The 27,998-nt window shown below is 42.4% G+C and overlaps 1 long non-coding RNA gene across 5 annotated transcripts; it reads right to left on the minus strand.

The window, feature by feature from the left end:
- Window positions 1-1,510: 1,510 nt before the first annotated feature.
- LOC107501136 lies at window positions 1,511-27,944 on the minus strand. 5 transcript variants are annotated; one of them, XR_004955791.1, is made up of 6 exons: window positions 21,612-27,944; window positions 15,584-15,724; window positions 14,863-15,016; window positions 5,115-5,221; window positions 2,276-2,414; window positions 1,511-1,588 (listed from the first exon to the last, which is right to left on the minus strand). It is a non-coding gene; the product is annotated as an uncharacterized LOC107501136 (long non-coding RNA). The 5 variants fall into 5 exon arrangements; XR_004955788.1 differs by lacking the exon at window positions 1,511-1,588 and having other exon boundaries at window positions 1,840-2,414; window positions 21,612-23,889; window positions 24,610-27,944; XR_004955790.1 differs by lacking the exon at window positions 1,511-1,588 and having other exon boundaries at window positions 1,840-2,414; window positions 24,610-27,944.
- Between the last annotated feature and the right edge of the window lie 54 nt (window positions 27,945-27,998).

Raw genomic sequence — 27,998 nt, forward strand, 5'->3', positions numbered from 1 at the left:
ACACCGCTACCCAGCTCCTGCTCCTGGCTACCCAACTCTTGCCCACATTCAAAGGTGCAGTGCACCTGTCTTCTCTCAGACCTGTTAGGCTGCACCTGTTCTGTGCATTGTGGTTGCACCAAAGCCAAGTAAACAGCAATCCCCACCATGCGACTGGGGCAGAATTGGCTCCAACAGGAAAAACTGACGCAGCCCACCCAGGCCCCTGCTGAGAATCACTGAACTGAGAGGACTCCCCAAGCGGTTGGTTACTGTGGTTCCTGCCCAGCAGGGCGCTAGGTGGAGCATGGGGAATATTTCTTAAGGTTTGCACTCTGCCTGGGAGGCCATACCGCCATATGTACAATAGGTGGGGCACGATTTAAGACGAATAACAGAGCATTAGTGTAGGCTTAAGTTGTGTGCTGGAGGGGTGTAGTCAGGAGATGTTTCATGGAAAAATGAAGTCTCTGGATTAAACTGTGACAGCTAATAACTATCATGTATTGAAGAACATGCTGTGTGCATTATCTTATGTGATCCTCTCAGTAATCCTAAAAAGTAGGTGCATAATTTCTCCCATCTTTAGAAACTGATGGTTGCCAGATAGAAGGGGAGTTGGGAGGCTGAGTGAAAAGGGTGAAAGGATTAAGTACAAATTGGCAATTATGAAATAGTCACAGGGAAGTACAGTTTAGGGAATATAGTCAATAATATTGTAATAACTCTATGTGTCAGCTGGGTACCAAAACTTATGGGGGGGAATCACTTTGTAAGTTATATGAATGTCAAACCACTATGATGTACACCTGAAACTAATATAATGTTGAATGTCAACCTTAATTGAAAATTTTTTTAAATTTTATTTTAAAATAAACTTCTCCCATTTTGTAAGTAATGCAACTGAGGCTAAGAGAAATGAAATAACTTTCATAAGGTCACACAGCTGAGTCCATTCTTTCATTTGGCTTCCTAACAGACTAGGTAAAATTTAGTTAGATGATAAGGAAGAAGGTAGCCAATAAATAATCCTGAAGAGTTAATGGGCAATATCTTACAAATAATTGATAAAATGAGAGGTAATTAAAATGTTTAAAACATATATGCTATCAAGCCCATGGATTCGGTACTTTAAAATTACTTTATGGTTTTAGTTTATTCCAACTTGCACCTTTTCTTATTTGTGTTTTATTTTCAAAATTTTGGTAATAGCATTTGTCAATTTCATTTATATGGAGAATTAATTCATAAATTCAAAATAGATAAACTATAGCAATATAAAAGTAACACTATTAGAATTTCATAACATTGTTTCAGTATACTTTTTAGCTATGGAACCCTGTGAGATTAACATTCATGTACCTACCATAGAAATGTGAATGAGTAAAAATCGTTCTTAGCAAAATCTGTTACAATATTTTAAGGGGCTAAAAAATCAATCCCAGCCTTGATTAACATCACTCCTAGCAGTTATAAAAGAAAATATCTCATCAAAGAGTTCGAAAGACAAGCAGAAAAAAAATTGCGGAGATGAAAGAACCCAAGATCATTTTTATTCTTTATTAGTATCACTCGATGCCTTTGACAATTTTCTCTCAAACTGAGATCTCTGCAAAAAAAAAAAAAAAAATACTTCTGAGAAATCAAACTGTAATCTGGGCTATGAAAAAGCCGCCTTTTCTGAGGTGAGCTCAGATATGGATTCGCAGGGATTATTTGTGCTAAGAGGCCATAGCAGGGGATGCTGGTATTTTGGTCTTTTCCACTCTCCACTTCAGCTGACAAAAATCCTTAACTGTGAAAACTTTACTATGCCATCCATTTTACCTACAGATAAAATCAAAAAGCAATGATCTTTTCTTTTTTTCTCTGACGCTTCTTTCTCTGGGCCATTCTACCTTTCAATATTATTTTGTGTCTTCTGTTGGGTCTTTCCCTCAGCAGAAATGGAAGTAATGGGTCTCAAAACCTTTTTCCCTTTTCTGCACCTTTTGATTTATCTGAAATTGTATGAGGTGCCAAGTCCACGCTTTTAGCCCTCTGTAGCTTATCTGCATCCGTGCACATTGCAGAACTCACTATATTACAACCCTGGGCACTGTGGTAGTGCCATAGTGAGGTGCCATTCCTAGAACCCTCAGAATATTGCTGGCTCCCTCCTTGAGGCCAACATCTCCTACTCCAGATCTGCTCAGTTTCCTCAGAAGGCTGCAAAAGATCAACAACTGTCAAGAGGTCATACATAGAACATGAACAACCAGAGCATATTTCTTCGTGAGACAGAACAGGAACTCACTGCAGGATTCCATGGTTTGACGAAGGAGAGATCCCAGGTAGGTCGCCCTTAAATCAGGTGATCTGCACAAACAGTCCAGTGCCTCAATTAGGATGTGATGACAAGAGTCACTTATCAATAACTGACCTGTGCTGGATATCTGAAAATAAAAATATTAGGATTTTTAACAATTACTCCTGACTTCACACACTTAAAAGGGTAAAAAACATTATAAAAGGTGGCACTGGAACATTATTTATTGTAGTGTTCCTGCCAAAAACATTTAACTTGAGTCTACTTATACGAAAACAACCAGAAAGATAGAAACTAAAGGACACTGGGGCAGGGAGGGTAGGGCAGAATCTGACCTAGACTCTTCAAAAATGCCAGTGTCATGAAAGACAAAACAAGCCGCCTTGAATGCTCTAGCCAAATGCAAAGGAAGATCTTACATAGGAGTCCGAATCAAAAAGTAAACAGCTAGGACACTTGGGAACACTGAATATGGAATATACATTAGACAACAGTCTTAAGTGATGGATAAACTTTCTGGGTTTGATAATCGTATTGTGATTATATACAAGGATTTGCTTGTACTCAGAAGATACACGTTGTTGTATTTAGAAATAAAAGTGTCATATCTACAACTTTCAAATGGTTTAGAAAAAAACTATGTATGTGTCTGTATATGTATGAAAGAGAGAGAATGCAAATATAGCAAAAATGTTAACAACTGGTGAATACAGGTGAAGGTTATATATGTTATAAATCAATAACAGACCTGCTGGATCTTTGCCAGTTGCCATTGCCAATCATTTAACATAATTCCCTATAATGTGTTAAAAGTAAAAAAAAAAGAAAGAAAGAAAAAAAATACATTTTACAATCTAATTTGCAAGTGGTACTAATTTATTCACTTTATCCATTTACAAGACTGCTTTTAAGGGGCTGAATCTGTACCGTTGATAATATGTGTAATGTAAGGCCAGTTCTCGTAGGGCATCCATCTGGATATGTGATAGAGACTTCTGGGTATTTAAGGGCAAAAAAAACTGAGAGATGACCCAGACAGCATCCCTGTATTTATAATAATGATAACAGCAAATTTATGTAATTACCATCCATCAGGCCTGTATAATCCTATGTGGTATAAACTATACTCACTTGTCTTTTTGTTTTCATTTACTCTTTTTAATAGGACATATATGCACATGGTTCAAAAATGAAAACGTACAAAGTGAAAAATCCCATTTCAGCCCCCATCTGTGCAAGTCTTCTCCTAAGACATGTGTCCATCCAGAGAATTTCTTGTGTATGTTCAAATCTTTTAAAGATGAGAAAAACTGAAACTTGCTCCAGTTTGTGGTAGAGCAATCCCAGGTCTGCCTCATCCCCAAGCCCCTGCCCTTGACTGCTGCACCAGGCTGCCTCTTCCCCCAACTGGATTGTCCTTTTGAGTATCAGCTGTGGCTTCTATTTGCAGAGACGCTCTCTCTGCAGCTCTGCTTCACGGGTCATAGCCTAAGTCACATCTTTGCCCACAGCTTCTGCTGGAAATCTGATCATTTCAGCTGTTGTCTCTGCTTAACAATCTGTGACACTTTTTTTTATTTTTTTATTTTCATGACTCTCTATGATGTTGCCAATTGTCTCAATCTAGCTCAACAGAATGCACCTGTGAATTACCCCACTCAGGATGGTCATGCTGCATTGGCTTTAATTGGCCTTTACAGGTGAAGTGGAAAAAAAACAGAACCAGAATGTCTCATGTGGTAGCTGAGCAAAAACTCATTCTCAGAGATCCTCTGGATAGGAATAACCAGATCCTACAGACTGCTCGTTCTGCCCTGTAAGAGGCTCTGACTTGCTGCAGGATTGAGACTGTCACACAGTGGTGCACTTGGCACACACACTATGTCAGGCTCATGCTTCACGGACTCTCTCTCATGTCACACACCTTGGCTCCTGGGGCCTTTTACCCCCATGACTCACGCTTGCGGCTGGACCTATTCTTCTAGCTTCGACTTCAGAACTTTCTTGGACACAATCTGATTATTCTTTCTGGCACAAGCACAGTAGCTGCCAGGAAAGAACATCCTTGCCTCAGGCCCAACCCCGCTCCACCCTGTCCTCCCTCAGGGTCGGTACCAGCTGGGAGGCACTATCCAGCCTGGTTAGTCCTACCAACCCAGAGAAGAAAGACAGACCAGGATGGGTTCACTTAAATTGGAGAGAAGTCACTTACCCTCCTCCCCCTTCGAATCTTCATTCTGGATGGGGAAGGTGTCTAACATTTCACTGTTTACTCTCTTGGTTGTTTCGCATACCTTATCTCATTAAATCTTCAGAATAACCCTATAGGCAGACATTATGATCCCCTTTGGCCAGTAAGAAAATCAAGACTCAGAGAAGTTATATCCACAAACCCAGAAAAGAGCAGAACTAGGATTCAAATCCAGATCCCCAGGATCCAAGGACCATAACTTCTAGAATGAGAAGAGAAAACACTATTCTCACTGTCACACTGATTCCTTAGGAAATATTCCCAAAAAAAACATCTAGGAAAGAACCATCAGTTACCTTTTCCATTTTGTACTTCTCGACAGAACCATATCCACATTACTTCCAACAGAGTGTGAACTGGGGGTGGGAATAGGTGGGAAGGTCCCACTTCCTTCCTTGAAAATCCATTCTCAGATTTTAAATACTAAATTTTCCTAGCCCCTCCTCCTTTCTTTTTTAATACTTTATAAGTAAAGTGGTAGCTTTGCTATTTTCTCTGGAAAAAGAAACCACCCTAATTCACCCTCCCTTGTCTTTACTAGTGCTGCTCCTTCTCGCTTGAAATGCTCTTCCTCACCTTCTTCACCAAGTAAACACCTGTCAGGACTCACAGCCGAGTCGCTTTCTCTGGTAAGACTTCCTGGTTGCCCCTTGTATGTGCTTCCCCGGAGCCTCCAGCAACGTCTGTCACAGCAAAGATCATATTGGACTTCAGTTATCTGTTACGCACTTATCTTCCCAACAAGACCCCAAATTCCAAGAGCCCATAAACAGTAGAACGAGCATGGATGGGATTTAGGTCAGAGGACTGGGTTCCAAGTCCTAAGTCTACTACTTACTACCTTGAAGGTATTGGGATGTCCCTTGGTCTTTCTGAGACTCAGTGATTCTAAAAACCAATTCATAAGATTCTCTGATCAACTGCACTGGGGTAGGTCATAGGACATATCTGCTATTTCTTCAGCATTAAAATTGGCTGAAGAATCTCTAGGTTTAAAGGTTTTCTCCATTTATGAGGGCTATTTGATATATTCCTGCAGCCAGGAGTATTTACAAATTTCTAACCTGTTAAAAACTATTAAACCCACACAAGTGAAAAGAAAGCTCTGTTAACAGACGTAAACTGGATTGCTAGATTAACCAACCAGGGCCCTGTATTTCCTCTACAGCACATACTGCCTGATACCCAGGGCACGCAATGCCTGCAGCTAAGCAGGTGCGTCTCTACTGTGCTGGCAAACTTCTGTTCCTCACTATTGAGTTCCAGTGTGACCAAGAGTCGATTGGGTTTGTTAGTCTAATTTTGGTAATTGAATTAAGTATAGTACAAACTAATAAGATCTAAGTGCAAGATGAAAGAGAGTTGTTTTTTATGAAAAACAGGCTGAATGCTTTGAAATTCCTTTAAATTATGAGAGGCCAAGACAACCGTAAAAGGATGAGGGAGGCAAAAGGTAGCAATCTAGAAAGATGCTGCACATACTGCATCACAATTATCCAAGTTCTCACCCTACAGAAGCCAAAACTAGAAATTGTGGATGATGCATTTTGAGAAAGATGACATCTAATACCAATCAGAGGACTCATTAAAAAAAAAAAAAAAAAAGTCCTTGATCCTAAATTTAAAATTTGGGGGAAAGACTTGCATTTATATGTTTAAGTTAAAATTAAAATGCAAATTTTGTCTATATCACTTACCTGACTTTTTGGATTAAGGGACCTATTGCCATAGAGAAAAGAGTTCTGGCTGAGCCAAGCATTTTAAAATCAAATGAGGAGAAAAAGATTGACTCGCCCTACCGAAAATCACCCTCTGGAGCTGTTATTTAAGCTCTTCCTTCTCCATTTGACTGATATGGTTGGTATTTCTTTTTGAAAAGAACTCCATGGAGAGGGAAGTCACATAATGTTCATCTATCACACTTCATCCAAAATAAACCAGTCAGTACAGAACACCCAGTTTGACATAATGGAACATAAAAAACCACATTTCTGGTTTTTTTCTCCCACTGAAATGGTTTCTCAATAGGCAGATATAAACCACTTACCAGAGAATGAGAATAATAAGATTGCTCTGTGTCGAAGGTAGCTTGGAACATAAATCTCACACACACACACGCAACCCTTTTAGAGTCAGGATTAGTACTGTAATCTCTAGAACTAACAGTTTTATTAGGTTTGTTCTGGAAACCGGATCAAAGTTGAGATGAGATGAGCTGAAAGGACCTAGTAACAGGAAGAGATTTCATTTTTAAGCGCCTCACGAAACTGTGATCGGAAGAAACTGACAGGATTTATCACCCTCTCATAAATCTATCATTTTAATATGTGCTTACTATAATCTCACACATCAAAATGTTATGAGCATAATTAAAATCTGAATTATCATCACTGGAAGCCCATTATTTTCACACCTCTTGGAGGATTACACAGTATTCTACATGTTGATCGAATATAATAATACGAGATGAAGGAAAGTGCTAAGACTTTCCAGCTAGCAATTATGATCATTAACCTATAATCCAAGCTGAATCTGAGAAGTCAACTAAAGGTTCTTATTTTCAATAGGTTAAAGTACAATTTAAGGCATGTCTTTCAACGTGGTTAGCCCGGAGCACAGTCAACGGCTTCTCTTGAATACCCAGCAAATTGTGCAAATACCCAGAAAGAACCTGTTAGTCCACTTCCTCACCTTTCCTGCACTGACAGAGTACTTCCACACCATTAGCATGTTTCTGATGCTTTGAAGGTATGAAGAAAAATCACAAGGCCCTTGTTCAGAGTCTGTTTGAAAGGTCAAAACACATTGGAAAGAAATTTAAAAAGTGTCAAAAGGGGTCTTTCGAGCTTCTCTGTGACTCTGGATTCACAATACGTTGATAGAATCTTTAACATATTTAACATATTGTATTAGAAATCTGCTTGTGATGACTACTGCGGGGGTTTAGAATGAGCCACCCCGAGATATGCCTCTGTGGTATGCAGATTATTTTAAGCTAAAGACAACTGAGACCCTTCAGGCTCCAGAGAAAGTTCTGTACCCCTCTTAACTACCTAGAAGAATTTAAATTAGGGGCCTTACCCATAATGAGAAGTGATCAGCGATAACCTTTTGACTTATCTGTATGGCAGGGCAAACTTCTAATTACTGAACATCTGTTCCTATCATCCTGCAATGACCTTCCTGCCCTCTGATGCCCCAAGGCATCTTACCTCACTCATCCTTAGCTCAGAATGCCATATACACCTCACTTTAACTTTGCCTCTGACTCTCTCATGTATGTGGGGTTCCCATACACACATATGTAATGAAATTTGGTTATTTTCTCTTGTTAATCTGTTTCATGTAGATTTAATTACTAGACCAGTTGAAAGAGCTGGAAGGTTGCCTCCTCCCCAACACTATGCTAGATAAACAAATGACGGTAAGTTCCTAACACTCCCTCTGCTTTGGGTTTCAGTTGCTCTTATGATAACATCCCAAGTCCCTGAGTGGGCCTAGGAGCCTGTGACTGGCCCAGCACTTCTCGGACACCCTCCCCATGCACCCTCTCCCCAGCGCTGGTCTCTGTGCTCCAGCCACACTGGCCTTTTTAGCTCCCCCCAGCTTCGCAAATTCTGTTCCTACTGCCTGGATGACTCCTGTCCCTCTTCCCACTTTACATACGAGTAGCTCCTCATCCTCCAGATTCAGTTTCCTGAGAAGCATCCCCCATGCGTGCCCCTCCACCTCACAGATCAAGGTCCCCTGTTAGTGCTTGTACTTTCCCATGATAGCACTCTCCACGACAGCAGTTAAGCAGTATTTAGTTTCCAAACCACCAGCTCCACCTTAGCGCTTTCTACAATTGCAGCTCAATGGCAGTGTGAGCTCAATGAAGGCCGTGTTGGTCTCCACCTGGCCTGTGTTCACTGCTATATCCCCAGTTCGTCACCTGGCAAAGAGCCTCTCCTTGACCAAACTCTACTCAGACTGTTCTAAGCTCTTTCTCAACTAGGCCTCTGCTTTTGGACTTCCGTATTCATCTCTGCATTGTCTAATTTTAGCAAGAATCCTGCTGAGTTAGTTTAGCCATCCTCACTATCACATCCTCACCAGGCAGCAGGTTGTCTTCCTCGTCCCCCCCCCCCCCCAGGTGGTGTCTGATCGCCCTGGCCTGCCTTCAGCGAGAATCCTGTTAGGTCCATTTAGCCAGAATCCCCGTTACCCTTGATGGTGCATCTTAATAATTTTCCTTCCACTGCCCCCCGCCCACCCTTCTCCTTGGCTAGAAATTCCAACTTTCCCCTGCTGTATTCAGAAATGAGCCCAGTTTTATACTGCAGTCTCTTTTCCTCTGTTGCAACAGTCCTAAATAAAATGTTTTTGCTACTTTAAGGTGCACTAAATATTTCTTGAATGAATGATTGAATAAATTATGATAGCATAAGTAATTGACATTAAAACACCCTAATCATCAATATTTGCTTTTTTTAAGTGGAAAGCTAAATCTGAATGAGCGAAGGTACTTCATCTTATGTTCGTTCACTGGGCAAATGTTTATTGAGCACCCACTATTCACTGTTCTAAGAACTGGGTATACAATGGTGAAAAGAGATCAAGTCCCTTCTTTTTAGCAAGGAAGGCAGATTTTAAAAAAAAACTAAGAAACAAGTAAATATATAATTTCAGGTATTACTAAGCACTATGAAGAAAAATACAGCCGAGGGGGTAGAGATGAAGAGATAAGAGGGGTCAGGGTTAATTTATATAGGCTAGGCAAGGAATCTGTCTCACTCTGAACTTGTGGACAGATTACAGGAAGCCTTGATGGACTCTAAGTAACTTCAAAGAGTTTCCAAAACAACTTCCGAAATAGAACAAGCCCACGAGAGGATCACTGGCCTCCAAGCCTTCTTCGGCCTTAAGTCTCCGCTTGCCCACAGGCAGGACTGCCCTCGGGCTGGCACACTGCCACGATTCCCTCCACTGTCTGCTTTCCTGCTCCCGTACCTCCTGTCCCACCCTTCCTCACAGCCCTTCGTGCCAGCTCCCGAGGGGTCCCTGCCACATCTTTGTTTACTCCCACCTTTGTTAGGCATAGAAGTGTCCTTCTCTGCCAGTTGACATCCTCCGCTTCCTTAAGGGGTCCTCCCAAGAGACTTTCCCTGAAAATCCTCCCACTACTGGTTATTATCTTCCTTTATATCTAAGCATAGAATATTAACTCTGGAAGGGGCCCCAAAGAACTCGACACCTTTATTTTACAGATGGGCCCAGAGACTGACCTGGGCCAAAGAGGTTGCGTAACAGAGTGAAATGCGCTCCCTCTCCCTCCCCTCCCCCTCTGATTCTATCACAAAGTCTAGCCTGCATTTCTCCCATGGCCTTCAGGCTAATAGATCCTGCTATAGATATTGCTATAGGAACTTCAAAGGCCTGAGCATTTTGCAAAAACATCCCCCTTGTCAGAAGGCCTCTCTCCCAAAGAGGTGGGAAATATGTACGAAACAATGCTTCTCAAAGATTTACAGGAGCCTCTGAGACCAGACTCAGACCCGCGGGGGGTCAACGGACCAACCAGGAACAAAGAGATTTGGAGATTTCGCCCTCCTCCTTGGATCCCTGCTAGCACCTAGCTGTCTACTGTCCTCACCCACCCACCCCTTGTCCCACGCCTCCCTCCCCTTGACATAAAAGATGATTGATTGAATTTGGGGCTCTCTTAAGATGGATTTGCACAAGCGTTAAGGCCCCCATTTTCTCGAGCTAGTGCCTTCTTGATCAACAAATCTTACCTTATTCCAAATTCTGACATTTTGAATATTGACCTTTTGAAGCATCGCACCCACGAACCTTGAACTAGTAAAGAGTTGTGATTTGCCAAAGGTCAAATGGCTGATTATGGCAGAGTTAAAATTAAACCCCAGTCCAGTCACCTCCAACCAGGCAATGCTTTAAACTGTTCATGTGTCATATTTGTTATCATAGGTTTGTTTTGCCTCCTAACAAAATAAGGCAGGAGTTGTCTTTTGTTTTTGTATCACCCAGAATGCTTAGGATGGTCCTTCAAGCACAGGGAACCTGGTTTCCATTTATTTTTGTCTTTCCCTGTTACTGTATCCAGAAAAGACCAAGACATTGTCACCAAATTTAGAACTTAGGATGAAATACAGGCCACACGGCATTCATAAAATTTGCACTAGGGGACCTAGGGAACCACTTCACAGTGATAAGCAGCTCCTGGCACCACCGAAGGAACTGTCCCCACAAGGGCCACAAGCTACAGACAAAGGAAACAAACAGTAGTTTTATACATGAGATTCCAAATCAAAGTCACCAAGCATATGCCAGCAATGACTTACAATCGAGCTGCCATTCACAGGGGCAGGTTCCCGCTGAGCTCTCCAAGGTGGGGGCGGTAGGAGGTTTGTTTATCTTTATGGGGCATATGATTCCTCCAAATCACTCCAGATCTACAAACTAGTCAGGGAAGATAATACTTCCTCACAACTCCCTCATGCATTACGATATATAAAGCACTTCAGCACTTGAATAAGTGCAGTGCGATTATCAGTATACACACAGGTCTTCTTTTTCCTCGATGCAAAAAAATAAAAAATAAATATATATATATATATATATATATATATATATATATGCATATATATGCATAGTATGGACTTTAAAGAGGAATACTTTGATGATTAATGTTCCATCACATTTCTACTAGAGATGGCCCGAGGCTTCTTTAAAAATACCTAATGGTGAGGAGCCCCAACCATGTGTGGCTCACTTATTTTATGGAGTCTACTCAGAAGAATCTAAAACCATAACAGTTGAAGGCACACTCCATTTAGATAGATATTTTCCATTAAAGGTAAAGGTAAAGAGGATCTGGTAGGCCAATCCAAGGTATGCCACATTGACGTATGAATTATTATGAGCTGGAGGCATTTGAGTTCCCGAAATCCCTGTGTACCTAAAATAAGAGCCCCCCAAAAGGACTTAAGTGCTGGCATAAAACCCCACCCCAAGAGAAACTCAAATCTTCTCTTTCAGGACATAAGAAGCTAGCACCACACCGCAGACAGATGTTGGGTGTCCATTCTAAGGGCCCATTTATCATTCAAAAAAATCCCTTACTTCTCCATCAGTGCCCTTTCTCCTCACCCCCTTCTCCTGCCCTTTCTCCTCACCCCCTTCTCCTGCTAAGTTAGGTACACAGACCCCACGTTCCAACCACAACTTGGGGGGTTAGTCACTGCTAAGTGCTCCCATGTGTAAGGGTGATGCAGATGTTAAGAAACTTCTGTTTGATTTTCTCTCATTAATCTGTCTTTCGTCAGTCTAATTTTATGGGGCCCACAGTGGAAGAACTACCCCTAGGCAGGGTAGAGGAAAAAATGTTTTGGTGATGAAGGTGGGTTTCCATCACTGAGACACCTTGCTCAGTCTATGATTAGGAGATCCTGGACCTCTGACAGACGCTGCAGAAGGTTAAACTTCCTACCAAAGTCAGCCTCCCAGATTTCTGTCCTCGGGGCCCAGTGGAACGAGGGTGGCAATCTCTGTCTTTTCCGTTTAATTTCAGTCCCAGCCTGGAACCCTAAGAGGATCGAGGAAAATTTTTCCTCCTCTACACAGGAAAACTTAAAAAATTTCTTACATATTGAAGTACAACTTGATTCAAAAGTTTCTATAAACGCTCTACTTTTCCTCTCAGTACTGTCATCCTCAGTACTGAAGATTCTGGTTTAATTTCATTGTCACAGATTGAAATAAAAGTACGAGAATCCCACACTGCCAGCAGAACTAACCATCTACAACATTCCTGTGAGCCAGAAGTGGGCCCTATGTAAAATGAATCAACTTCAATCAATACCAGAAGATAAAAACAATAAAATGGTGGCAAGAATGGGCTCCTTACAGAAAAGTTCTTGATCATAACCACATGGCAAACTGATTGAAAAATCGAAACGTATTGTAGAGATTTATTTAAGAAGTCACAAATACACTGAAATTGTGATTACTGATGCTTTCTTATCTGAAAGTAAATGAATGTATTATACTTCCATCATAGACCAGACACCAAAACTACACAAAACCCTACACAAAGCAAGCAGATTAGATATACTAGTTCCTTTTTCATAAATTTCCTCTAGACTTTTCACCTGTTTTCTGGTTATAAACAAATCCTTTATGCACTCAGCCCGGAAACCCTTACTGGAAAAAAAAAAAATGTACACATACATGCATATACACAAACTCCTTAATCTATAGCCAGAAAGTGTTCTTTCCCTGCATGTAGCAAATATTTTAAGGCTTTTTTCTCCCTCAGCAAATGACTAGGCTAAAGTCAATCATGTTTTACTGCAAAATGAATGACAAACATACTTGCTGGGGAAGATAGTAGGTTTGGGTCAGGGTTTCTCAATCTCAGCACGATTGGCATTTTGGGGCTGGATAATTTTTTGTTGTGGGGGCTGTTGTGGACATTGTAAGATGTTTAACAGCATCCCAGGCCTCGGCCCACTAAACGACAGTAGCGTTTCCTGTCCCCTAGTCAAGACAATCAAAAGTTTCTCCAGATTTTTGTTCTGAAGTAGATCACGCCCTGTGGCGATGAGGTTTCAGGAGCCCTAATAGTACAGTCACCGCACTTATAGAAAATGAGATTTCTCATACAGGCTACAAGAAGAATAAATGAAGCCACCCAAGGGCTGACTTGTCTCTGTTTGGCATACCAGTAACTCACTCATCGGAGGCACAAAGGTTGAGATGCACCCCCCTGTGGGGTCTCCCACCCCTGAGCACCTCCACCCCACCCTTCGGCTGTGGCCTGTCTCCAGCTTGCTGTCCCAGCATTATTCGCAGCCTCTGACTCAGCTCTCCATTCTCCTCACTTCCCGAGGTGGCAGCACCATTCCAGGCAAATGACAGACAGAACCCACTGAGTAGCCACTCTTACTGGGCCAAATAAGTACTGAGGCAGCAAAAGATCAGGTCCGGCCACCCGGCCCCAGGCAGCAGCGGAGCCCGAGTAGGCCTCGCCTCTCATCTGGCCTCTGAGGAGTTCTTCAAGAGTGACCCCAGAAGCCCTTGCCTTTAAAATAAATTCCACCGAACTGAGTTGGTACCAGTGAAGAAGACACCGAACATTCACTGTAAGCCGCGGGCAGTAAATTTAACACTCTGGTGGAAGAAACGCACGGGGAGACTGGAGGCGCCTCCCCCGAGGGAAGAACAACGCCCATGACAGAAGCGAGGAGTGGGAGGCGAGTGGAGGGCCCGGCCTCCCCGCCTAGGAAGGGTCAAGACCACGCTCCCAATTCCGATTTTCTACTTTAATTTCGTTTTAGGTTGTTGACTTTTACCTTTGATCAGAGAGTGCTTTCGAATTTCGGGGCCAGGTCCGAGGCTCTGAGCCCCACGTCCTCTAAGGAAAATCTAAGGTGGGCCCGCGTGAAAAGCCATTTTGTCATTTCCGGTCAGTCGTGTGTTACTTTAGTGTCACAGGTATAAGTGAAAAAAAAAAAAAAGGCTATTGCTGTACAAACAGTGTCTTAAAACAGAGCTGGAAGAAAGAAGGGAGCTCTTACGTTGACAGGAGAGTGGTATGGCTGGACATGGTGCTTTACTGCACAAGAAGGAGGAATGGGATGGAAAAGACTTTTAAAAGAGAACTTTCTGTTGCGGACAGAATGTTCGTGTCCCCCACAAAAAGCCTCATGCTGAAATTCTAACCCCTGAGATGACTATATTAGGAAGTGGGGACTTGGAGAGATGATTAGGTCATGAGGGTGGGGCCCTCATAGATGGGATTAGTGCCCAGACATCGCAGGAGAGCAAGAGGACTTCCGCAGCCAGCAGAGGCAGCAGGAAAGCCTGGCAGGAGACACTGCAGGCTCTGGCCTCGGTCGTGCAGAAGACAGGCCAGTGGGCCATGGTGCCACCGACAATGCGCTGAGGCCCGCGCAGTGGCCTGAGGTAAGCACCTCTTCCTCCCAAGGCATGTTAATGATGCTGGAAAACACTCACCGTGACCTCATCCTCTTCACCACTTTTCCTACTGCCAAGACCTCGGCACAGTTTGTGGGCTAAGAGCTCCCTGCAAACACGTTATGGTCAGTGTCCTGACAAATTGATGGGGACAGAACTCTCGGGCATGGTGGGTCCCTCCAATGCTAGAACCAAAGAAGTGAGACGCCCCTGATGGGTGGCCCCAGGCCTCCTGACACTTGAGGGGCTTTTTTTTCTTCTTTTTTCTTTTTTTTTTTTTTTTGGTGGTGGCGGCAAGGGGAGATACATTACTTTTTTTAAAAAATATTTCATAAAAACTTACCTTTCACTATCTCTTAGTGGAAAAAAACAGTAAATCCGCTAAAAATTCCATAATTTCTCCAACTCAGATGTTTTTCTCCCCAAACCAACTTCTCTTGATATTTAAGCATTCTTGAAATTTCATTTTTGCAAGAGAAGTGTTTCCAGCAGCAAATCTAAAATTAAACACATGTGTGTTATTTACTGGGCATAATAAACCTTGCCTACATTCACTGTGCTATCAAAAATAATTCTCATAAACGTCTCTTTATTCTATATAGGAAGATACAGAACAGCAGAGCAGCTCATAATAGCAGAGATTCAAGACCTTCAAAGTGATTTTATAAGGATGTATATACATCTCTACAGGAAGCTATGGCACTATTCTCTACCTCTGCACTATTGACATTTTGGGCTGGACAATTTGTTGTGCGGCTGTCCTGTGCGTCGTATAACGTTTAGAAATGTCCCTGGCCTCTACCCACTAGATGCCAGTAGCAGCCCAGTCAGTTATGACGGCCAAAAATGTCTGCAAATACCGTCAAAGGCCCCACAGCGGGCAAGACTGCCCCTGGCTGAGAACCACTGAACCAGAGGACGGAAACACTCAGCATCTCGTAACCCAATCGGTTAGGTGGGAAATGGATTCACAAGTGTGGGTTAGGTGTATTAATCATGACAATAAAAGCTAGTACAGAAAACAAAAATTTTCAAGAAAAAAATACATGTTTACATCAGAACACCTTCGGTTTGTTTCCTGGTAGCCTGGTCGTGGGGGCTGTTGTCCAGGAGGTTGGAAATTTCAGCAGCGCATTCCAAAACGTGATTTTCTTTTAAGTACTCCTCAGATGCTGACTTTGCCAGGCTATTCGGGACACCACTGCCTGCGGGGAAAAAGTTTTGGCAAAGAAGATGATATTTCAGGTTTTCTTTTCCACAAGAGAGTTAAGATGTCAACTGGCAGAGCGTTTATATCATTTCTTCATCATTGCCAATAGCCAGGGTTTTTTTCTTTAATCAGTTACTGACCTAGATGGGGGTTGGTTTTCATGAAACAAATTTGAATGTGCCCAGCAGTTACAGGGTCTAAGAAAATAGACTGAAACCAAATTCTGAGCCTGTTTTTCAAATGAACAGGTCAGAAATAGAAAGAGAATATGGATGTTGAAAACCAGTTGTCACCTAGGTAACCGAGTCCTGCAGAGGTAGCCAGATCTGTCCTTCAATAAGAAGCAATAAAATGATACAGCCTTACAAGAAGCACATGAATAAGCCCTAGAAACCCAATTAATAAATGAACTGAACCAAGATACACACCTCCTCGAGAATGTGTCCTCTGCAGAGGCCCAACATTTTGCTCCTTGATTGAGTTAAATATTCTTTAAATTATACAGAGTCTTAAAAAGTAGAAAGTGTTTTCTAAACCATGCTTCTTTAGGAAAGGAAAAAAAAACCATAACGAGGATCCCAGAAGGTGTCATTACAGCATTACTAGCAGTAAAGAAAAGCAGATTTAACTGTTATGAATTCAGCCTTAATTACCAAGGACTGCCATTAAGTGATCATTAGTACCATGTCATTCACTGCCTGGTGCCCACTGCACCCCTCCCCCGCCTCCATCCAGGACCGCGCACCTTGCCCTTGGGCTTTGAGGAGAGACAAGCACGTACTTAGTCTTCATACAGCAGCAAAAATGATCTCAAAATTCAAATCAGATGATGCCATCCCCACTCGGACTCCCTGCGGTGGTTTCCCCGCACACTGGGAATAAAGTCCAAATGCTTGCTGGAGGCCCAAGTGCCCGCAGGACCAGGGCCCAGCTGCCTCCTGCCCTTTGCTCACGGAAGCTTCTTTCCATTGCTAGGACAGGCCAAGCCCTCTCCCATCTCAGAGTTCTGCACACGCTGTGCCCTCTGCCAGGACTAGCCCCTCCCCTCACTGCATGTGGCTCCTGTGGTCCATCAAGTCTCAGCTTAAGTGTCTCTCCCCAGAGAGGCCTCTTGACCACCCTTTCATAAGTGGTCCCTCCCCTGCTTACACTCCGCCTCCATCTCTTGTTTGCAGCTTTCATTGCTTTTATTACAACCTGTATGTATCAAATTTGTTGGCTTGCTTGTGTGTTGTGTGTCACCTCCTTCAGAGGGCAGAGCGGGGGACCCTGTGTTCACCATGCTGGTGCACAGCAGGTGCCCGGTGAACAGCTCTTGAATGTGTTAGCTCACGTCAGGCCGGAATCCTCACCTCTCCCCTCCTGCTTGCTTGCCCAGGCCCTGATTCCCTGTCTGACCCTTGTCAGGAGCCTGGCACTATGGAGGGGTCCCATTGAAGCTGCTGCTAATGCCACCAGTCCACTCCAAGCATCCCTGTTCTCAGGCCCTCACCCCACCTGCTGGTTCGGCCTCCTTGGAGAACCACACTTGTCTTTATCAAGCCAAGGTCTGCCAGATTCCTTGGAGCTCTGTGCTTTGGACTGCCTAGCTGGCTCTTGAGGGCCAGTCCAAGAAACCAGGTAAGTGTCCCTGGTTCCCATCCTGATGTCCCCTGCTCCCCAAGGTCCTAGCATGCCCATGACCAGCCCTGCCTGCATTAGGATAACAACTTGGAAGCTAGACTCTATATGTTGAAAATTATAGCTTCATAAATGTCAACACGAGAAGAGATTCTGAAGAGCAAGGGGTTATGAGGACAGGCTTTAGGATCAGACAGGCCTAGCTTGGACTCCCAGCTCCGGATGTACGAGCTATGGGAGCTGAAGTAGCGTAAGTTGTTTAATTTCTCTGACCTTTGGTTTCCTTGTCTGTAAAATGGGGATAACAATACATACCATATGAGGTATATCTGAGGTTGAAAGAGATCATGAGCTTAAAGTGCCTTCCTAATACATAGTATTCATTCAACAAATTAAAAGTGCATTTACAGATGACATCTAGAGAGAGTAGTAAGTACCTTGCCAAGGTGACCTTTGATCTTATAGCCACAATGGTAGATTGTAAAAACATCTGGGGATGGGGGGAGGTAGATGGGGAAAAAAATAAAATACAATCATTTCTTCAATTAAAAAAAAATTAAAAATAAAACCATCTGGAAGTCTCCACAGTAACTGTACGCGACTCCCTTTCGCAGTGCCACACTGCGCCTCCTCCCATCAAGAGGCTGAGCCTCCTTCATCACACCTGAACGGAGCCGATGGCTTGCTCTGACCAACTGAACGCAGCAGAAGAGCGCAATGTGCCAGTTCTTGGCCTGGGCCTGGTCTTCTGCTCTCCCTCTGGGAATCTTACAGCCAGCAGGTGAGCAGGCCTGGGCCATCCTCCTGGAAGATGAGGAACATGTGGCCCGGCCACCTGTCACCTCAGCCAGACAACTAACTACTAGACATCTAAAGCCCTAGAACAGCCAATCCCATTGGCCCTGCCAGCTGATCTCAGCCGCTTGCCTGAGCCCAGCCCAAATCTGCTGAGCCCGCCCTGGACCAGGAGACTCCTCCAGTCACCCCACAAGCCTATAGGCAATCATAAATGGCTGCTGCATAGGGAACAGTCAATAATATTGTAATAACTATGTACGGTGTCGAGTGGGTACTAGACTTATCAGAGAGATATAACCTCGTAAGTTATAAAAATGTCTAATCACTATGTTGTACACCTGAAACTAATATAATAGTGTATGTCAACTGTAATTTAAAAATAAAAGAAAATTTTAAAATAAAGTAATCAATCATAATAAATGGCTCTCGTTTAAGCCACTGAGTTTTGGGGTGGCTTGTCATGCAACAAAAGCTAACTGATGAGCCCATTTCAATAGGACATTGGTCTAGAGTCTTTTAGTTTAGTCCGACAATTATTGGGTCACAAATGCTTAATATCATATTCACTGCACCTCCTTTGTCTCTGCTTTAACAGTGGAACCATGGTGGCCTCGGGCATCAAATGATGCTGCCAGTAGCGAGTGCTGAGCTACGGGCCCCGTTCTATGTGCTTTCCCATCTCCCGTGACCACTGTCAGTCTCATGGCAACGTGCGGTGTACGTGCTATTTTTATCCCTCCCTTTCAATGACAAAAACTGTGACCCAGAAAGGCTAAGTTACGTGTCTAATGGTACAGAGCTAGTAAGTAGAGAGGTGAGATTTGAACCGGGAAAGGCTGGCTTTGGAGTTGAGCTCCGAATGTCCCCTTACTGCTCAAAGCTTCCTTTTCTGGGGTGCATCACGGCAGCCTTTGACATTCTTAAAGGGCAGCCTGTCCCACGAGGAGTGCTTTACGGTCGACTCCCACATGTCCGCCTGCCCACCAAAACAGTCAAGCGAATAAAGTACACACATTTGCTTCCCTTTCCTCATGCGTGGGGCTAGCCCAGGAGTCTGGAGTGTCCGTCATACCTCCTTGCTTCATTAAGTCCTGGTATCTTTTAAGTCGCTGGGCGAAATGTCCATCAGATTCAACCACGCTTTCCTGAGATGCTGGAACCCTTTCAGAGTCACTCCCATTTCGAGATAGAGTTCTCCAATAGCAGTCTGTACTTTGAGAAGCATTTCTGTCACAGACCGACTCAGAGAACACCACTCTTGAGGGGACACATCATTAGATCAGGCACAGCCACCAGTATCCACCCAAGAAAAGCTCATTTCATAATAAACTTGCAAAAGGTTACATATTTTATATCATTTCGCAGGGAATTCTAAACAGTTATAAAATGATGGTTATAGTGAAACATTTATCGGGAGACGCTGCAAACTAAAAATAAGTTTTGAAAAATGTCTCCACAGGTCGTTAGTTAATGGTAACAAAACTTTTGAAGATAAGAATAACATGACAACCTCTTACGTAGGTGAAAGGTCCCAAAGGGGATACTATCTAGGATTCGAATGAACACCTAAAAACATTCCTATATGACCCTTGAATTCAACTGCTAACTTTACATTTGGCATGTTTTTGCTTAGATACTTGAATTTGAATTCCCTTTACTAGTTTAATGTCTCTATTTCAAGGATACTTAAACTTCATTACCTCAAATCACTCCTCTTTCAAAACCTTAACGACACATAAGAATATAGTAGTTGGTTATGACCTTTTCAATGTCCAGTGCAAGAAGTGAGAGCTAGTGACATTTTATCATTAATCTCATTTCAGAAAGATTAATACAAACAAAAAAAATATGTGAATATACTTGGTAACGAATAAGGCCCTATTCGAATGGACAGCATTATCATCACTTTATGCTATACTGCAATGTTAGCCCAGGAAAAGAGTGACGGAGCCTGACTCTCTGGTGTGAATTTAAAGACTGAGCCTTTCTACTTTCCTACACCCGCTGAAAGTGCTCTTCCATGTCAAACTGACCTCCCACTGCTTGATGCAGAGTTTTCCAACAGGAGTCCTGCAAACTGGCTACGGCTGCTCTGAGATATTATCTCCTCTGACCTGAAAGCACCCAGGTGTAAAAGGGACCTCTGGGCTGTAGGCCTGTAGTTCTTGGACACACCTCTCAGGTGTCTCTTAAAAGGGCCTCCCCTCTCAGCAGCTGTCCTATCTCTCACCCCTGCTGCTCACTCTCCCTAGCCTCCCCTTCAAAGATGGCCTCCATGTCGACTTTACCGAGAGCAAACCTACCCTGAAAGACTGCCCTCAGATAGCGGTTAGAATTACAGTCGGCTGCAAGTAACAGAAAACCCAGAGTAACAGTGACTTAACTTCTCTCTCATGCACAAGTCAGGAAGCGGGTGGCCCAGAGCCACAGACGAGCCACAGTGTCAGAGACTCGGGTTCCTTTGATGTCATTTCTTGACCTTGCCTGATCGCTATTCCCCAGGATGCCTCTTGGTCTAAAATGGCTGCTCTATCTCCAGCCATCGCATCTACGATCCTACCAGCAAGGAGGAGGACAGAGGAGAAAGTTTCACTTCATGGAAACTTCTCAGAAGTTATCCATATCACTTCCGTTCATATACCATCAGCCAAAACTTAGGCACGTGCTCCTACCTAGCATCAAAAAAAGCTGGGAAACGTAGCCTCTTTTCCGGACAGTCATGTTCTGGGCTAAAAACTCAGCAGGAGGGCACATTATTTACTATTCTATCTGAAAGACAGAATAGATATTGGCAAATCATAGTTTCTGGAGTATCTTATTGGCCCTTTACTTTTAAATTTCAAATTAGCAGTGTTTTCACCCGTTTTCTTCCCTTCTGCCTATCTCAGAGGAAGGGACGCCCAACCTCCTTCCCCGGACCGGCCCCTGCCCCTGAACTCTCGGAGTCCTGTCCTCCTCACAGAGTCCCCACCAGCATCTCGATCTGCCTCTCTGCCTGGTTCATTTCCTGCCCCTCCCCACCCCTCCACCTCTCCCCATGCACACATATCCTGGATCGAACCTGACCTGAACCTGATACTATTCTGACTTTTCGTCTTTCTCCTTTTACTGACAAACTTCTCAAGCAAGTATCAGCATGTGCTGCTTCTCCGTTTCATTAACACGCACTCACCTCCCAAAGCCCTGCAGTTCGTCGTCTCTCGCATGCACCCCTTCCATCCCAGGGGTCACCACGGACCTCCACTCACCAGACCTAAGGGCCTTCTTTCGGTCCTCATTTGTCCAGCGCTCTAAGCAGCAATTGCTGCTGTCAGCCACTCCCACTTGACTCAGAGGAAACTATGATATCCTGATTCTCTTCCAATCTCTCACTCTTTCACTAGGTCCTCTTTCCCTTTTCTCCTTTAAAGTGTAACTGGTTTCCCAATAACCAGTTCCTATAGTCATCCAGAGACCTTGCTTACCTTTGAGGTCTCAGCAGTCACATGTGGGGAGACGCCTCCCCAATCTCTCTCCAGATTTCCAATCCTACATTCCCCTCGGCTGGCTGCAGGTTCCACTTGCACATTTTCCCCAAACTGTAAACTCGGCAATTTAAATGTTTAAAATCGATCATCTTCCTCTTTAAATCCAGTTTCCCCTTTGGATTTCCCTACTTCTGTCAACTGAACTCAGATCCTCAGGGTCTGCTTGGTTCCTCCCATGGCCATTGTCCTGGCCCATCTGTCTGAGTGGGGCAGAAGCCCCTGTTATGGAGAGGCTGACATCTCCCAACCCACCACCTGCCCACAGTAGTCCTTCCGCCCTTGAGTCTCACTGCCTGGATTGCCAAAAATGCTAATTGGCATTTGTATATTGTCAGCTTCTTCTTTATGAAAGCATGTCTTGTATTCCCCTCTTACTCCAGACTATCTACCTCTTGAAGGCGGAGACCCCACAATCTGAGTGTTGAGCTTTGAGTCCCTTAGGCATTCAGTAAATATCCGTTGATATTCACGGTGCTTAGGAAACACGAATACAGTTTCATCCTTAGCTCATGGTCCATACTAGCCACCGCCTATGGAGAACTGACTAAGCTAAGCTCTTGCCATGCCTGATCTCAATGGATATAGACAGAAGCCCTAGGAAATAGGGAATATTACTTCTCTACTACAGGCTGGGGAAACTGAGGCTTGGCAAGGTTAAATAAAACACCCGAGCTCACATGGCTAACAAGCAGGAGAACAAGGGTGTCTGACGCAGGCCTGTACATCTCCAACGCTCTGCTCTGTACATTTTCTTAACAAGTAAGCCTCTCGTGCTAAAACACAGGCCCCTTCACAAACATACCCTTTGATTTTCCTGCGGACCAGGGTGCCTACTATGAAAAAGTAGTAGGGAGAGTAATGAGATGTACTTTTATTTCAACCAACATATCACTTAAATCAGAGTTTCTCGACCTGAGCACCAGCGACATTTGGGGCAGGATAACCGTGCTGTGGGGGACTGTCCTGTGCATTGTAGGATGTTTAGTAGCACTCCTGGCGTCTACCCACTAGATGCCAGCAGCGACCCCCATCACGCTGTGACAACCAAAAAGGTCTCCAGCATTGTCAAGTATCCCCTGGAAGACAAAACTGTCTCCCCATTGAAAAGCACTACATTAAAATTTTAAAACAACCTAAGCGGAAGGAATTATAAAAGTGGTCTAGTACTGAGTGTACGCACCACGAATAACAAGATCTTTTCCCTTTAGGATGTTTAACACATATTTCAAAGACGTTGTTATGGTCCAAAACGGTTTTAAATCTTCTCTTTTGGAAGTGCCTTCAGAACCTAGAGAAAATTCTTTCAATAGTCTCCATGGTGGCTAGTCTCAAAGAACTGTTGCACAAATATTTTGAGAGCAGAATCATAAGATCGATGCCTCCAAAAGGAATGCTATGAACTGGGAAACTCTCTTTGAATGTCTGAGCTTTGGCGCACCTCCTCTGAAAGGCCAGCTTTATCCCCTCGTAACCAACACATTTCACAAGTCACGCTTCATCACTGATGCAGATGTTGGCAGCAACTTCCAGCTGTTTGAGGGCAGAAACTGCTGTCACCCCAACCCCTGACACAGGCTAGGGCTAGGCCAGGTCCTCAATGAATGTTAGCTGACTGAATGAATGAATGAATGAATGGGTGAATGACTGAAATCAAGCTCTTAATGATGACTTACTAATACAATTGGTGCTTGCAGACAGACACATGTCAGTAAGGAAAATCTGGACCTCGTGGGAAAAAACCATCCAGGGCAGGGTGAAATTCTACAGTCATCATAAGATAGCAGAGCATCACTGGATTCCACTCTCCGCAAGATGAAAGAGTGGTCAAAATAGCTTAAAACAAACTCTCTGATTTCTAACCTAGGCCTCGGTTACTTTATAACTCATGAACGGTAATAACAAAACAGCCACCAGTTCTTCAGATCTTACTACGTGCCACACGTTGTGTGACGCGCACTGCGCACGTTCTCACTTAAACCTGTTAACAGGCCCCGGAGACAGACGTCAGAATCCTCAACAACGAGAACTGAGTCAGAGGTTCACATTCTTGCCAAGGTCACACAGCAGTGGGTGCCAGAATGCTTTCAACATGAGTCCTTCTGAAAACAGCCTGTGCTCTGTTCATTACTCCATGCTGCCTTCTAAGGACATGAAGTATTTGCAAATTCGAATTGATTCATTGATGCACGTGTCACATTTGTTACACACCTGCGGGCTATAACATGCCATGGAGGAAACGAAAACTGGTAAATAAGCGTGGTCTCTGCCATAAAGGGACTTGTAGTATTAACTCTCACAAATCTCATTAGACAGAATTCCTTCTATGGAGATGTGTCAATGGACAGTGTTCTATGAAAATTTGAAGGTATTTGCTTTAAAATAAAGACAGCTTTGTCTTGAGTGATACTATCTTTGGTCGACAAATTACAGTGAAAATATAATTTTCTTAAAGGGTTGTTAAATGTCATCCCAAACAGTTAATAGTTGTATGAGTGAAGCTTTCATTTTATTCAACAAAGCCAAAAGTTCAGATTGCAGGAAAAGTAAATCAATACAGAGGCAAGATAATCAAACAACTTTCCCCACATCTTTATAAAAATTATAACCAAGCCTTTGACAAGTCTTTTATTGGTTCACTTCAATCCACTACTTAATTTCCATTTTTACTTTATGAACATTCCCTTTTTTCTCCTCAAATGACAACTACTAGCATTCGCTCATTCTATAACGATCCCCATCTATTTACTGCTTCTTGTCATTGTAATACACAGTTTGGGGCATGAATTTAAATCGTTGCTTCCTCATTCATGAACATAATGAACTGAGTCCTCTACTTGAGGACTAAATTGTAAAGGAACAAAGGTAAATGATATTTAAAAATACCTAACACAAAAGGAACAGCATTTGAGGGATTCGAAATTATTCCCCTAATTACCTGCAGGAACATGTTCTCAACACTCGAGAACAACTCTCCAGTTTCACTGGTCTGGCCCATAAGCTTCGAAGATGTCACAATAAAGAAAATCAATTTGCAGTAACTTCGAAAAGACTGCATTCCAGCACTAGAGTGGAAAGAAAAGCAGATAATCCTAGAGCATATTTGGAAAGGAACAAAGAGCCCCCACCACACACGAGAGTTAAATACCTTACCCACATTTCAGTGTTTCTCTTTCAAAGGATCATCGCTTTGCTCTCATACAGGTTTACATGTGTTACCAAGAATTTTAAACTATGACGTGAAAAATAACTCTGGTGGTTTTAAATAATCTTGGTGTGTAAATTCTGCAAACCAGAGGGTCAAAGAAGTTCTCCTATAGCTCAATTCGTATATTGCTGTAATTTGTATTTGGGGGTGATTTTCAGGCCAGAAGAAAAAGCTGTTTAAATTTCTTAAACAATTCTGCCCTCTGTTGTAACTATCTTGAATTATTGGCTTTAATAGATAGAACAGAATGTTATAAGAATGAAAAAGTATCATACTGTGTGTGTGGGGGGGGAGGGTTATACCTCACTATAAACAAATGAAAATATATAGAATTTTTTAACTTGAAGACCCAGTTAAACCCAAGGTACTACAAAGTCATCATTTTTAGAATTTCTCTTTCCAAACATTCTAGTATCTAAACTTCTACATTTGTCCATTGGTTACATTTCAAACCATTGCACCTAATAACACAAATATGTTCCTTGTTCCTCATCCACTCCTTTGCACATAATGTAGGTCACCCAGACCTTGAATGCCCCCTGCTTTCTTTCTACCAACCCTTCCATACACAGAGTATATATTATTGAGCATCTGTGTGTCAGGCAGTGTTCTAGGCTCTGAACACCAGGCACGGTAGACGAGGTTGAACCCCTCAGTGCTGTAGGGAGGCCCGGAGGCTTTGAACCACAGCTACAGTGCCTCAAGTTGGAGAGTAAAAACTAAACCAGAGCCAAGGGAGAGAAAGCACTGAGGGCCAGAGTCCGAGACATTTGTCCACGGAGGTTGTTCAAGCAAAGGGGCCTGCGGTGGGTCTGAGAAACGAGGGGTTGAGCCGAGCTACAAGGAACCTAAGAGCTATAAGCAGCTACTCAGAGCAGACAGATAAGAGTGGTCCCGACAGGCAGCCAAGGAATGGGCTCCTGCCCAGGGCGGGGCTTTGACACATTCTAGGAGGATTATTGGGTCCAGAACCCTATCAAGGGCTCAGGCTGGAATAGAGGACGTCCACCACTACGTTTACTACTCAATTCAAAGAACTACGGGTTCCAAGAAATATTCATTCATAAATCCTGCCCTTCCACTGACCACATCCTCATGTTCACTCACTTCGCACCAACATATAGCTGGAATAAACAAGAAAATAAAATTTCTCATTATAAAATTAGTATGGGTACATTATAGAAAAGTTGAAAAATGTAGACAAGTCCAAAGAAAATTTAAAATCCCTTATAATTGTGTCAAAGATAATCTCTGTTGACATACTTCTGTAGATACTTCTGATCTTTTGTGTGTTTCCATACTCATTTTTTTAAATTAAAATTGGGATCATCCTATACGTAATGTTTAATATCTGCTTTTTTACTAACATATTAAACAAATATTTATGTCAGTACTGTGCTAGATGTTGAATATATATTGAATATAGTATTCATGATTCCAGCCCTCACAAAGCTTATAGTCTATTGGAAAATATATTATATTATAAATATTTTCCATATCCTTCAAAATAATTTGAGAATACACATACTTATGAATGGACTGTATTCCATTTTACAGATTACCATTAGTCAATTTTTCAGTAATATAAAAATGTCATCCAGTGAGAATTATTGTCAGATATCTTTTTAAACAGCCCTGATTATTTCCTTAGAGAAACTGTTAGAAATTGAATAACCCACAGAATATTAATATTTTTAAAACTTTGTTGCCAAATTACTCCCCAGAAAGATTGTCCCAATATAAACTCTTACTACAGCATGGAAAAGTACCTATTTCCTCACGTCTTTACCAATATTATTATTGTTTTTAAAATTCATTACACAAATAAATCGTTGTCAGTTTGGCACCTAAAAAAATAGTATCTGTTGTTTTAATTTACATTTCTTTGATTACTAGTGAAACAGAATATTGTATTTATTAACAATTTATATGTTTTTCATCAATTCTAAATGCCATCAACTGCAAATGCAACCCTATTTCAGAAATGTTGAGTTTTGAGAAAGCCTCCTTCTTAAAACCAATGAAATCTAGTACTTATTCTTAATTCCTCCACCAACCTTGAGCACTTGAGTACCTGCTGTGGGCGAGTCACAGTCCTGGGTACTGTAGATGAACAGTGAGCCCAAAAAGACCTGGCTGTCGAAATGGTTGGGAGACAGACGGTCATATAATCATACAAACGAATGTAAATTCAAACTATAAAAAGACCGTGAAAGTGATGGCAACATGAACTGGGGAAGGTTTTCCATGGAAATGACAATTGATCTGAGAGTTAAAAAAAAAAAAAATAGGTTTTGAGGCAAAATGAGGGTGGGGGGTGACGTCAGTGAAAAGCTGAGTTAGGATGTCTCCACTTACCATTCCTATTCGACATCACAGTGGGAGTCCGAACTAGTGTAACAACACAGGAAAAGAAAAGATACATTGGGAAAGGAAAAAAAGCAGTCTTAGTTCACAAACAACGTGATTGCCTATTTAGAAAACGCAAAAAAAAAAAAATATCAACAAAAACTCCTGGAATTAATAAGCAATTACAGCAAGGTTAAAGGTTGCCAAGATTAATATATAAAAGCTAATTGTTCTCCTATGTACCAACTACATTAGAAATTTAAAACACAGTATCATTTATCACAGCAACCCAAAAACAAAATAGGTATAAATCAAACAAAATATATATGTGATCTATATGCAAAATGTACAAAACTGTGATGCATGATAACAAAGGAGATTTAAATAAACAGAGAGATATTCCATGTTGATGGATTGGAAAATTCAACATTGTTAAGATACTTGACCTACAGATTTAATGCACTCTCAATAAAATCTTCTATAGATCTCCAACTGATCTTTGATAAAGTAACAAACACAATTCAATGGACATAGTCTAATTAACAAATGGTCCTACAACAACTGGACATCCATATGCAAAACAAAACAAAACAAAAAAAAAGACTCTAGACACAGACATTCTATCACAAAAAAGTTTACTCAAAATGGACCATAGATCCAAATATAAAATGAAATACTAGAAAACTTTCAAAGGAAACACAGAAAAAACTATATGATCCTAGATTTGGCAATGAGTTATTAAATACATTGAAAACGTAATCCATGAAAGT

This window comes from Rousettus aegyptiacus, unplaced genomic scaffold, assembly GCF_014176215.1.
Source record: "Rousettus aegyptiacus isolate mRouAeg1 unplaced genomic scaffold, mRouAeg1.p scaffold_m13_p_2, whole genome shotgun sequence".
Classification (NCBI taxonomy): Eukaryota; Metazoa; Chordata; class Mammalia; order Chiroptera; family Pteropodidae; genus Rousettus; species Rousettus aegyptiacus.